The following is a 14,729-nucleotide window of genomic DNA, read 5'->3' as shown; positions in this document are numbered from 1 at the left end:
AGAGCTCTCTGAGGCCTTCAGAAAGAAGGTTATAGATGCCTACGACTCTGGGAAGGGATTTTAAAAGATCTCCAAACAATTTGAAATCAATCATTCGACTGTCCGGAAGATCATCTACAAGTGGAGAAGATTCCAAACAACTGCCAACTTGTTTAGGCCAGGCCGCCCCAGCAAGTTCAGCCTGAGAGCAGACCGCAAGATGCTGAAAGAAGTCTCTAAGAACCCCAGAATGTCATCACGGGACCTACAGGTAGCTCTTGCCACTGTTGATGTCAAAGTGCACGAGTCTACCATTAGAAAGAGGCTGCACAAATTTGATATACATGGGAGGTGTGCCAGGAGGAAACCTTTGCTGTCCAGAAAGAACATCAGGGCAAGACTAAAGTTTGCCAATGAATAATAATAATAATAATAATAATAATAATGCATTTATTTTATATAGCGCTTTTCAGGAAGCCCAAAGACGCTTTGACAGAGTGCAAAACATAACGCATAGCAAAACATAAAGACAATTGCAAAAAAAGAAGAATCAATAGGGAAATATTCAAAGCACAAAGGAGGGAGAAGGAGAGGAGATAGTCAGGGGTTAGATGCTGTGGGTTAAATGTTGAATGCAGTGTTGAACAGGTGGGTCTTGAGTGATGTTTTGAATGTGGTGAGTGAGGAGGAGTCTCTGATGGTGTGAGGTAGCGAGTTCCAGAGGGTGGGAGCAGCGATGGAGAAGGCCCTGTCCCCCCAGGATCTAAATTTGGTCCGGATGGGGGGGGGTCAGGAGGTTGGTACCAGCAGAGCGGAGGTTGCGGGTGGGAGTGTGTCTGGAGAGGAGGTCAGCCAGGTAGGATGGGGCCAGGTTATGGAGGGCTTTGTAGGTCAAGAGGAGGATTTTGTACTGGATTCTCTGGGAGATGGGGAGCCAGTGAAGCTTGTAAAGGACGGGGGTGATGTGGTCACGGGTCCGGGAATGGGTGAGTAGACGGGCAGCGGAGTTCTGAATGTATTGGAGTTTATTGGTGATTGTTGAGGGTGAACCATAAAGGAGGCTATTGCAGTAGTCCAGACGGGAAGTGATGAAGGCGTGGATGAGGGTTTCTGCAGCCACAGAGGAGAGGGATGGACGGAGACGGGCGATGTTTTTCAGGTGGAAGAAGGCTGTCTTTGTGATCTGTTTAGTGTATTTGTCGAAGGAGAGGGTTTGGTCAAAGATGATGCCAAGATTCCGGATGTGAGGGGAGGTGGACACTGGGAAACCGTCGATGTTGAGGGCAAAGTTATGGGTGGACTTGGTGAGCGTTTTTGGGCCAATGATGATTATTTCAGATTTATCACAGTTAAGTTTGAGGAAGTTGATTTGAAGCCAGGATTTTATTTCAGTGATGCAGTTTGTCAGGATAGAGTGGGTGGCGGTGGAGATGGACTTGGTGGAGATGAAAAGCTGGATGTCATCGGCGAAGCAGTGGAATTGGAGACCATGACGGCGGATTAAGTGACCGAGGGGGGACAGGTAAAGGATAAAGAGGAGGGGGCCAAGAACTGAACCTTGGGGGACACCTTGGGGGAGGGGAGCAGTGGGGGATTTGCAGTTATTGATGGAAACCTTGGCAAAGTCCAGCACTTCTGGAACAATGTGCTCTGGACAGATGAGTCAAAGGTAGAGCTATTTGGCCACAGTACCAGAAAACATGTTTGGCGAAAACCAAAGACAGCATTTGACCACAAGAACCTGATACCAACTGTAAAACATGGTGGTGGAAATATTTTGGTTTGGGGCAGCTTTGCTGCATCAGGGCCTGGGCAGCTTACCATCATGGAATCCACTATGAATTCTTCATTGTACCAGAGGGTGCTTGAGGATCATGTGAGGCCATCTGTCGGAAAGTTGAAGCTCAACCGAAGGTGGACCTTGCAACATGACAATGACCCTAAACATACCAGTAAATCCACCAAGGAATGGCTGAAAATAAAGAAATGGAGGGTTCTGGAATGGCCAAGTCAAAGCCCGGATCTAAATCCCATCGAGATGTTGTGGGGGGATTTGAAACGAGCTGTGCATGCAAGAAACCCCTCAAACATCGCACAGCTGAAAGAATTCTGCATGGAGGAGTGGGCAAAAATTTCTCCTAGTCGATGTCAGAGACTGGTAGACAGTTATAAGAAACGGCTACTTGAGGTTGTTTCTGCCAAAGGGGGCAATACCACCTATTAGAGCCAAGGGTGTACTTACTTTTTCCACATGCGAAAATTTGCATTTATGTTTATTTAAATTATACAATGGACTACAAAATGTAAATGTTTCATGATATTTGTTATATTATATCACCTGTATCTATCAATATTGTTGAAATGAAAATCAAATAGCTGTACGTTGAAATATGTTGAAAAAGTCAAAACTTTACATGGGGTGTACTTGCTTTTTCACGTGACTGTAGTTGTAATTGTCATGGTTCCCTTTTTGAGGCAATGTTTTATGGCTGGATGCCCTTCCTGACGCAAACCCTTTTATTCACCTCTTACGACACACAGGGATACAGTGTACCTATTCTAAACCGGGGTACACACCGGGAATGTATGTGTAAGTGCATTAGAGATTAACTCATCTCGAAATTTAATGTATGTATATGTTCCTGCTGTGAAATTTTGCCTAAGACCGGCTCTGTTTCTTCTTATTTGCTGAAATTTGTGGAGTATATCTAGTTTTATTTACTTTCTGGTTGGAAGCGACTTCTTCTTTTTTTTTAAATGTATAATCTCAACTTCCCCAATTTTTTTACTTTAGAGACATATACACCACCGGTCAAAAGTTTTAGAACACCTCAATTTTTCCAGTTTTTGTTGAAATTTACGCAGTTTAATGTCCAGTGAATAACCTGAAATGGTACAAAGGTAAGCAGTAAATTGCTCGAGGTAAAAAAAAAATTTAGGTTAGCAAAACGGGAAAATAATGTAAATTGCACAGTTATATTGCAAAAAAAAGGCCTTCTTCAGGGAACAAGTAATGGGTTAACAACTTACAGCTGTTCTGCAGCAATGTAAGTAAATTAAGCCTTGAAAGTTGATGCAAACAATTCCTACAGGTGTTCCAACCTCTGCTGATTACTTGATTACAACCCCCTGTCTGTATAAAAGCAGTATTGGAAGACTGTTATTACACCCTCTGCAGCATTATTTGGACAATATTGCACTGCAGGAAGTACCGGTAGTATATTGGAAACTGGAGGAAACACTGACAGGAAGAGGTCTGGCAGACCCAAAGCCATAACAGAATCAGAAGACAAGTTTCCGAGAGTCAACAGCTTGCGTGATAGGCAGCTCACAAGATAACAGCTTCAAGCACAGCTTAACACTGGTCGAAGTAAGCAAGTCTCAGTTTCAACTGTGAAGAGAAGGCTTCGAGCTGCAGGTTTGACAGGTCGAGTGGCAGTGAGAAAGCCATTGAAAAAGAGGCTTGCCTGGGCCATGAAGCACCGCCAGTGGACTACTGAAGACTGGAAGAAGGTCTTATGGACCGATTAATCAAAATTTGAAATCTTTGGTTCATCACGCAGGGTTTTTGTACGCCGTTGAGTCGGCGAAAGGATGGTTCCTCAGTGTGTGACACCAACTGCCAAACATGGAGGAGGAAACGTGATGGTCTGGGGCTCTTTTGCTGGATCCAGAGTCGGCGACTTGCACAGAGTGACTGGCACCCTGAACCAAAAGGGCGACCACAGCATTTTGCAGCGCCATGCAATACCCTCTGGTATATGCCTGGTTGGTTAGGGGTTCATCCTACAGCAAGATAATGACCCTAAACACACCTCCAGGCTATGTCAAAACTACCTTCGAGGAAAAGAACAAGACGGTAGGCTTCCAATCATGGAATGGCCGGGTATTATTGCTTTGGCAGCTCTGGTCACTGATGCCACAGCATGCATGGTTAATCAAACCAAGTATTGCCACGTCTGCAAAGACTCTGTCCTGCAGAATGGCCACACAGCACATTTAACACAATCGTATCGAACATACCAAGTCTACATATATATGTATATATGTATATATATGTATATATATATATATATATATATATGTATGTATATATATGTATATATATGTATATATATATATATATATATATATATATATATATATATATATATATATATATATATATATATATGTATGTATATATATATATATATATATGTATGTATGTATATATATATATATATATATATATATATATATATATATATATATATATATATATATATATATATATATATATATATATATATGTATTGTTGCGAATATGGAATTTGGCTCCATATCCGCTTGTAAATATTCCCCTATTTTCTCCAATACTCCCCAACTTTCCCCAATCCCCCATTCCCTAGTCCCATTGCATGTAAATAACAATCAGTAGAGCCGACCTTCCCCTTATTCCCCCATTAAATGTCGTGCCCAGGTCCACCGCACCACACGTAGACAACTTTCGGACATCTTCCTAGTTATTCTTATTCTATGTCAGTTAAGGCCTCGTTTCCATTAATTATGACTCTTCGTTGCACCAGAATGTGATTATATGGCACCAGTAGTGAGTTTAGGACCTTCCCATACCTCCTCCCATCTTCTTCCCCAAACAACAACAATAACAACAACTACAACAACAATTACAACAACAACAGAGGGGATGGCGGCGGAGCGGGGGAGGATGCGTCCTCACACCGGCTCGATTAGCTCCAGACCATGCGCTCCACGGGGTTACCCCGAAGGGGCTGGCTGTCAGCTCCTCGTCGGGGGCGGAGCCAGTAACCCCCCCCCGCACGCACCCAATGAGAAGCAACGTGCCGATTCCACGAGGCGGAGCTAACGAGCCGAGGGCGTGTCACTCCCCGCCGGATATACGCGGCCACGCGCCGGATGTGACGTCAGATGCGCCTCAGCTTGGAGAGAGAAGCCACCGCCACCCCCAGCGCGACGATACCTCCCCGCATCTTTGGACCGAACTGGACCGTACGTGATCCTGCCCTGAGCCCAGGTGCACCTGGAGCGATCGCTACCCGCTTTCGTTGCAATCAAACCCCCGTGTGAGTGAGCCTTGTCCCGTTTATTTGTCGTCTGTTGGGGTTAATATAAGCGTGTTTAAGTGCCCACCTTCCTATGTTTCCCTCTTGTCCCTGTAATCTAAACCTTCCGCATTATTGTAATAACAACCTTTGAGAACCGTATCCCTGGTGTCGTGTCGTATTAATTCCAGCCGTGTGTCTTCTTTTTCCTTCATTGGTCTAGCATAGCGCTATTAGTCAACGTTCGGGCACAATCGGGTAACTTGTGCAGACGTGGTCATACCATAAAACCGCTCGGGAAATAACATCCAAGCCACGTCTGTAACAATTGGTGTCGAGGAGTGGAATTCGAACCCGGGACTAAATTAGTTAGGCCCAAATTTTGGGAGGGAAAATCGATTCGGAGCGCGTTTCCCGCGCGAAATTATAACGGCGAAATTTCAATTTGTTTTACGAAAATAAAAAATAAAAACCGAATTTTGAAAGTCGCGCTATGGCGGATCAAGACAGCTGGGGTCCGGTAAAGGAGAGTGAGGTAGGGTCGATCCAGGACCAAAATGAGGGACAGGAGGAGAGCGAAGCAGTGAGGGCGGCAGGTTCGCAAAATAGCGCCGTCACGCACGAAGAAGCGGGCGCGCAAAATGGCGCCTCGCTGGTCACCGTGCCCGCGACCGAAGTAGCGCCGCTGGGAAGATTGGAACTTTTTTTTATACAAATGACGGCCCTTGTGGAAAAGAATAGTGAGCGATTGGAAAACCAAATGGGGGTAATGAGGGACGAAGCGAGGGCTTGGAGTGAGCAATTGGGGGTAATGAGGGACGAAGCGAGGGCTCGGAGTGAGCAATTGGGGGTAATGAGGGACGAAGCGAGGGGTACCGGTGAGAAGTTAGACAATAATTTTGAGGAGTTAGACAAGAAAATTGGGAAGTTAGACAATAATTTTGAGGGGTTAGACAACGGGATAAAAGAGGTGAAACATGGGTTAACGGGGGTAGAAAATAGAATGGCTGCCCAGGAGAATCAGATAGAGGGAGTGAAAAATGGGTTAGAGGGGTTAGAAAACAGTATGGAAGGCAAATTGAGGGACATGAGGGACCAAGCGGAAAGGGAAGTTAACCAAATGGGGCAGCAGATAGAGGGGGTCAGAATGGGGGTAGAAACCAAACTGGATGCTCACAGGGAGGAAATGGAGCAGATGAGGGTGGCATCTGGGCAGGAGATGCAAGTGATGGGAGAGGAGATCAGAAGAGGAGTGAGTGAGGAGGTCGGAGGAGTGCGCGAGGAGGTGAGGCACTGTAAGGAGCACATGGAGAAGGAGGTGAGAAAGGGGACTGTAAAGTTACAAGGGGGCATAGAGGACCTGACGCAGGAGGTGGAGCAGCTGACGGTGGGACAGACGGAGTTAGTGGAGCAGGTTCAAAGGAACACTGCGGTATTAGGAGGGTTAAAAGCGACACAAAACGACATAAAAAACGACTTGATAGCGACAAAGAGGGAATGTCAGATGGTACGTGAGGGACTGACAACGAGGCTGGACGAGGTGATAGAGGTTATGGAGACGAAGGACCGGCAGGTGAGGACGCACATGGAAACGGTCAAGGTAGCCTTGGAGGACGAGCTTGAGGAGACGTACCGGGGAATAAAAGAGGTGAAGCACAAATTAGAAGAAGTGGAAGAAGGGATGAGCGAAATTAAGAAGCGACGGAGAGGGGATAAGAAAGAGATAAAAGAGGAGATAAAAGAATTGGTCCAAAGTCTGTGTTTGGATCGTGATGATGTGCTCATTAACCGGATGAGGGATTCGCAGGTGATGGAGGAGAAGCGAAGAGGAAGAGGACCCGGTGTAAGTGGTGACCAATATGGTCGTGCGTATGATGCGCCAGGTGATTTAAGAGGCTTGGGGGTCGAGATAGACCCGGGTGTTCGTGAGAGGCCGTTGGTGAAGTGTGCGACAGGTCTGGTGTGCGAAAATGGAGGTGTGCAAGAAAGTCCGACTCTGGGGTGTGTGAGGAAAAAGTGCGTGCCAAGGAGTGAGTGTGCTGGCGAGAGTGAGTCGGTCGTAGCGCGTGTGCGAGGGAGCACATGGAAGCGTGGTGTGGTGAGTGTTACAGAGGGTGTGACGGGAGAGTGTGCGCAGGAGTGTGCGCGAGAAAGGTGTGTGACAGACAGGTGCATGCATGAGGAAAGAGTGCGCTGTCAGAAGTAAGGAAGAGTGTCCACCTGTGGTGAGTGTTACAGAGGGTGTAACGGGAGAGTGTGCGCGAGAAAGGTGTGTGACGGACAGGTGCACGAGGAAAGAGTGCGCTGTCAAGAGTAAGGGTGAGTGCGCTGTCAAGAATGGAGGTGAGAGTAGTGAGAGTGACAAGGAGCGTGAGTTAGTTGTGACAGGTGAGCGAGGATGTACACCTGGGATGGAAGGATGCACACCTGGAATGGTAGAGCGTGAATGGGAATGCACGCTGGAGTTGGTGGTGAGGCACGTGGTTGGGTGTGCGAATGAGAGCACACCTGTGATTGTCACAGAGGAGGTGACTGAGGAGGGGGCGCGAAGAGGTGTTTTGGTGAGGTGTGCGAGCAACGAATGTGTGCCAAAGTGTTCGGTGGTCAGGTGTGTGACCAAGGCTGTGAGTGGAATGAGGGTACCTGGGTGTGTAAGGAAAGGTACGAGGAGCATGAGCACGGCTGGATGTGTGAGCAAGGAACGGGCTGCGGGGTGTAAGCATGCAGGTGAAGCATCGACGTTACACGGGTTAGAGGTTAGAGCGACTTTTAGCCGAAGCAGGCCCTCGGTGCGTGCCGGGCCTCGCTTTGAACGGCCGCGTCCAGGCTCCACTAGGCGGAGCTGGCAGCCCGATAGAAAGGGTCGTCATGGCGACCACCTTTTGTTGAGGCATTCCGGCAGGTCGAGATCGGGACATTGGATGGCTCCACGCCGAGGTGATGCGTGGGATCTCGGCCCGGGTAAGCCCCCGTCCCTGCACCGAGTGCCGGACGCATCCAGCCGCTGGCACAAAACAACCAGCATCCATTGCTTGGCTTTACGAAGCCGGGCTTTGGACAGGGATTGGCGCACCGAGAGGTATTAGTGAGTAGACTGGGTGATGAGGTTAGTGTTTTGGACCCAAAATTAGAGAAAAGCAAAATTTGATGATTGGCAAGGGATTGGCAGTAGTGATTGGCAGATGATGGGCAGTGATTGGCAAATTTTTAATTTGTTGAAATTTGATGTGCAAAATTGGTAGTGAGAGACCCCCGATGTGGGGGGATGGCAAATCCACCATCCTTCCCATATAGGGGGGGCAAAGGAGCAATAGCTTATGGGGTGTATGGCAGTGAAAACTAGCCCGGGTGGGTTAGGATATTGTGTGTAGGGATCTAGAGAAGATGACCTTAGGTAACGTTAAGGTTAGTTAGTGACTGATACCTGTAGTGGGGACGCAGGTAGATTAGTGTGGATGATAATGACGAGGGAGCGCAATAGTTTAAAGGGACGACTGGGAAGCGCAAGTTTCAGAAGGGAGTAGTTAGCTGAGATGATGCCGTGTTTGTGAGAATGGAACAGGTGTGATTGCACAGGTGTGCAATTGGACAGGTGTGTGGAGCAGTGTATGAGTAGTGAGTGTTGTGGATCAGCGCGAATGCGCTTGGGGAGAGAAGGGTGCAGGTGGCACCAGGTGTGAGAGCACAGGTGTGCAGGTACAGGTGTGTGGAGTGAGTGGTACGGAGTGGTGTGCATGGTGCGAAGGTGTGGATGGGGGAAGAGTGGACCCCTTTCACGAGTACCCGGGGCGGGTAGTGTAAGTGTTAGGTAGAGGGTGCAGGTAAATTGTGGTTGGATATTGGCATTTGTGGTGCGGTTGCAGAATGGTGTTGTGAATGGGTGCATTAGTGTTGTGGAAATGGCTGGGCGTGTAGCCTGTTAGTGTGTGTAGTTGGTTGGGCACTCCACCACTGTGAGGATGTCGGCCAGGTGAGGCCGCAGGTGGGCTCTGGGAGCCGGTAGTTGTGAGTGGGTGCCTGAGGATCCCGGGTGTGGATCGGGCAGCCCAGTGCCAGAGAGGGCACGGAGTGGGGAGAGAGCCAGAGGGCCTTCCCCTGGTAGTTAGGTTAGGGTAAGGAGCAGGTAAGCTCGGAGGCAACTGCAGTGGTGGAGGTGTGCAGGTGGGTAGACCCACTGGGAGAGGTACACGTCGCAGCCCAGAAATTGTACGAGGGCACCGGGAGATGAATCGGGGGAGTGAGACCCCAAATTGAAGAGCACCACAGTTTGGCCAATGGGAATTGGTTTTTAGAACCCATAGTGTAAGAGGGCCAATGGTTTGGCCGGAGAAAGACCCCGGGTAGTGTAAAGTTGTTAAAGTCATTTAGGCGATAGTTAGGATTGATGAACCTGTCGCACCATACGCAGCCACTTACCTGTGGTGATAATGATGACTCCACACCTGTGTTTTCTTTGTTTTGTTGCAGGAAGTAAGAATTGTTGTGAGGATTTGTGAGACGCATCACGACGTGGATGAGACATTGGGGTGATTCCATCTCTCCCTCCCTAGGAGGGACTGATGATGAATTGGTAATGGCAAATTTTGATGTTGAGTTGAAAATGGCAAATTTTGATGAGAGTTGAAAATGGCAAATTTGATTGGTTAGGAGGGAGAGAAGACGAATTTGGAATATGGGAGGAACGGGGAAGACAGTAGGGATGTTTGTTGATTTGTAAAGTAGATGTTTATGGGTAGTGTTGTGTTGTGTGGATACAGTAAGGGGTAAGGGAGGGGCCATGTAGGTTACCTGGTGGGGGGGGGGGGCGTACGATAGGAACGTACCTGTCTCACCTGGTTCCCATGTGCCCCCAGTGTGCATCACCTTACATTGCGCGCACTTTTGCGCCCTTACCACCTTACTCACTTGTTTCTTCTTTTGTCTCCCACCTCCGAGGATCTGGCTTTGGGGTAGAGAGAGAGGAGAGAGAGGTGCTGGCTACGCAGTTGTGGGCCTGCACTTTCGCTGTTGGCTGCCTGGATCGATACACCATATGGACCGCAATGTTTGTGGCCACCCACAATGGACCGCAGTTCGTTTGCGGCCAAGCACCACCCGGGGATGGACCTATGGGTCAACGTGGCACCTATGCCATACAGGTGAACCACTTATAGTTAACACCACCAAGTGCACCACAAGAAGAGCAAGAGACACCTGCAGGGTTAGGGGTTGTCGAATTTATTTTTATTCCAATGAACAATGGTGACTGCACCGATTGGTGGTGGGGTGGTGCTTTTGATGCTCGGGAAGGGTGCTCTGCACGTTATTAAAGGCCGTCGGCCACAGAGCACTCGTGGGTTGGTGTATCGATGCTGGCAAGCGCGCTCTCTCTATGCATAACATCTGCATGTGTTCCTCCAAAAACAGGTCCTGGATCGTAGTGTAAATAGCAGCATAGTCTTGTAAATAATGCTCCCTACCGGCTGTATGTTTAGTTTGAGAATTCTTTCCGGATTCGGTTATCTTGTGGGTGTGTTTCTGTGAGGAGAAGGGTGCAACGTCGCAGGGGGACATATTTACTCATTTGTGAATATCTGTAAAACTGTCGCACTCAGGGTAGAGTTAATAGTAGAGGGAACTACATTGCGTGCCACACTAAAGTAGGTAAAAATTTATCGGGTCGGGACGCCCCGAGGGTAGAGAAGGGTGCAATGTTGCGAATATGGAATTTGGCCTCCATATCCGCTTGTAAATATTCCCCTATTTTCTCCAATACTCCCCAACTTTCCCCAATCCCCCATTCCCTAGTCCCATTGCATGTAAATAACAATCAGTAGAGCCGACCTTCCCCTTATTCCCCCATTAAATGTCGTGCCCAGGTCCACCGCACCACACGTAGACAACTTTCGGACATCTTCCTAGTTATTCTTATTCTATGTCAGTTAAGGCCTCGTTTCCATTAATTATGACTCTTCGTTGCACCAGAATGTGATTATATGGCACCAGTAGTGAGTTTAGGACCTTCCCATACCTCCTCCCATCTTCTTCCCCAAACAACAACAATAACAACAACTACAACAACAATTACAACAACAACAGAGGGGATGGCGGCGGAGCGGGGGAGGATGCGTCCTCACACCGGCTCGATTAGCTCCAGACCATGCGCTCCACGGGGTTACCCCGAAGGGGCTGGCTGTCAGCTCCTCGTCGGGGGCGGAGCCAGTAACCCCCCCCCGCACGCACCCAATGAGAAGCAACGTGCCGATTCCACGAGGCGGAGCTAACGAGCCGAGGGCGTGTCACTCCCCGCCGGATATACGCGGCCACGCGCCGGATGTGACGTCAGATGCGCCTCAGCTTGGAGAGAGAAGCCACCGCCACCCCCAGCGCGACGATACCTCCCCGCATCTTTGGACCGAACTGGACCGTACGTGATCCTGCCCTGAGCCCAGGTGCACCTGGAGCGATCGCTACCCCGCTTTCGTTGCAATCAAACCCCCGTGTGAGTGAGCCTTGTCCCGTTTATTTGTCGTCTGTTGGGGTTAATATAAGCGTGTTTAAGTGCCCACCTTCCTATGTTTCCCTCTTGTCCCTGTAATCTAAACCTTCCGCATTATTGTAATAACAACCTTTGAGAACCGTATCCCTGGTGTCGTGTCGTATTAATTCCAGCCGTGTGTCTTCTTTTTCCTTCATTGGTCTAGCATAGCGCTATTAGTCAACGTTCGGGCACAATCGGGTAACTTGTGCAGACGTGGTCATACCATAAAACCGCTCGGGAAATAACATCCAAGCCACGTCTGTAACAGTATATATATATATATATATATATATATATATGTATATATATATATGTATATATATGTATATATATATATATATATATATATATATGTATGTATATATATGTATATATATGTATATATATATTATATATATATATATATATATGTATATATATATATATATATATATATATGTATATATATATATATATTGTTGCGGTTTTTAGAACCCTCCACTTTGTAAATATTTGTAATAATCCTTATAAATAATCCCCTGTAAATATTCCCATTTTTGTGTAAAGGTCAAAGGTCGCACCCTAGTTAGGTCATATTGCAACACGTAGGACACATAGAAACCTCTTTAGTTATCTCATTAGTATGTGTTCTAGTTAAGGATCTGTTCCCAATAGTTGAATCTGCATTGCATTAATCAAATAACCTAGGCCCCTTCTCAAATTCCCATCCTATTCATTTTGTGGCTTTACCCTCTCCAAATTGTATTATGCGCCTCTGCCAGCCGCAGCCGCCTCAGCGTTCGCTGCCTTTTGGTTGTTCACTGCCAGCCGCCATAAGCCACGCGGCCGAGTTGGAGAAGAAGGGGGAGGAGCGCCATGAACAAAGGCGTGGCCCCTCAACGCACCATCAAGGGGCGGACCGGTGAGCGCTCGCGACCAATCAGGGCCGAGGCAAGCTCACGATGGGCGTATCCAAAGGCAAGCGGCTTAATACGACGATCGGCCAATATAAGCGGCCGCGTGGGACTACTTGATGAGATGTGCCCGGGAGAACGACTTCAGCAGATGAGAGACGAGTCGTGCGACAGAGAGTGGTGAAGGAGTCCTTGCTTGCCGTTTTCACGAACTGTTGGAGGCGCGCAACTGGTTGAAGGCGAAGGAGTCAATCTATTACGTACGCAGCATCCCAGTCTCCCCCCCCCCCCCCCCCCCCCCACGATATAATTGTCCGGTCGCGTTCGACGACACGCGGAGCTGTTTGCCGGGTTTCGCCTCGAACCCGGAGCGTGGAACAGAGCGCGAGGTCGGAGCCGGACCTCGACGCCTACCAGCTGCCTGGACCCTTCTCTTCCTTCCCACCACCACCACCTTTTCGTGTAAGTGTGTTTTGTTCTGTCCTGTGAGTGATATATAAGACTGTTTAAGCTTGCCCTATGTCCTTTTATTTCCTTCTTTTGTATATTCTTGCCCCTTTCGTTTGCTCTTCATTATTGTATAATAAATCTTATGGTCTTTCTTTACCTGATGTCTTCTCATCCGATCGCTATCCGTCCTGTCCCCAATTGAATACCTGTGGCACGATATAGGAACCGTTTAGAATCAGGTTGAGACTGCCGCTAACGGCTCGAGCTTCGGATTGCTAAACCGCTCGGCAATATTCCATCTTGTCCGTGGCTCGGGCAGGAGTATCGCCCTGCTTCCGACCGGAATGAGCGCGATATCTTCTAAAGGACTCGGACGGCCAGCTTAACATACGAGGGGATTAACGCCCCCTCAGTAAGGGGAGTGCCGTAACCTGAGATCCGCAACAATATACATGTATGTATATATATAATATAATATTATATATATATATATATATATATATATATATATATATATTATGTATATATATATATAATGTATATATATATATATACATATATATATATATATATATATATATATATATATTGTTGCGGTTTTGAGAACCCCTCACTTTGTGAATAATTAATCACTTCTTGTAAATATTCCATCATTTAAAAGGTCAAAGGTCGCACCCATAGTCAGGCCATATGCAACACGAAGGACACCATAGGACTGTCAGTTATTTCCTTAGTATGTGTTTCACATAAGGCTGTGTTCCCAATAGCTGAATCTGCGTTGCATTAATTAAATAAGATAGGCCCCATTCCGTCCATTTTGCCAGTCTCTCTCTCCAATTGTGTTACGCGCCTCTGCTCACCCAGCAGCGTTCGCTGCCTCCGCTCCAAACGCCATTACGCACGCGGTCAAGCTTGGAGAAGAAGGGTTTGGAGCACCAAGGACGAGGCATGGCCCTGTCAACGAGCCGTCAAGGGCGGAGCCGGTGAGCCCTCGCTATCCAACCAGGGCTGAGGTGAGCTCACTGGGGGGGCGTGTCTCTATGAAGCGCGCATTGATTTCAAAGCGCGTTATATAAGCACACGCGCAAAGCCCTATTATGGACTGCGCGGGGAGAGCTCGAATATCACGGACTGCACGGGGAGAGCTCGAATATCACGAACTGCGCAGGGGACCGTGACTATTGAAGGAACTGCGCAGAGACGTCTGATTGTAACGTTATCCAGAGGACAGCGCGGAGGCGCGCTTGTTTCGACGAACTGCACAGGGAACCATTGTTTGATACAAACTGCCGTTTGATACGGACCTTGATTGATCGAGAGAGAGAGAGAGAGCGTTTGGCACGCTATATGTACACAGCATTCCAGCCCCTCGCATATGTAAGGTCCGCTCGCGGTCAACGCCAATTACGCGCTGCCGGCCTGTTTCCATCACCGCCACGGCACGGGTCTGGACCGGACGAGGAGCCTGGAACCATCTGCTCCCCTGCCAGCTGCCATCCCGTGTGAGTCTGTCTGTTTGTCCGGGGTTCTAAGTAAGGCTGTATAGTTAAGATTGCCCTGTGTCCTTTTGAACTTCTTCTTCTTTTACATTCTTTCCCTTTCCTCTTCTTCTTGGTTGTTAATAAATTCACCTGTTCTTTCTTGGTTTTCCCTAATCCGATCGCCTTCGTCTTTTCTTTCAATTGAGTACCTGTGGCACGATTTCGGAACCGCTCAGGATCGGGTTTAGTTTTATTGTTAATGGCCCGGGCCGCGGATTGCTGACCACTCGGCAATTTCCATCTTGTCCGTGGTTCGAGCGGGAATTATTTCCCTGCTTTACGG

This window comes from Myxine glutinosa, chromosome 9 (genome assembly GCF_964187855.1).
Source record: "Myxine glutinosa chromosome 9, kmMyxGlut1.1, whole genome shotgun sequence".
Lineage (NCBI taxonomy): Eukaryota > Metazoa > Chordata > Myxini > Myxiniformes > Myxinidae > Myxine > Myxine glutinosa.
This window is presented reverse-complemented; position numbering follows the sequence as displayed.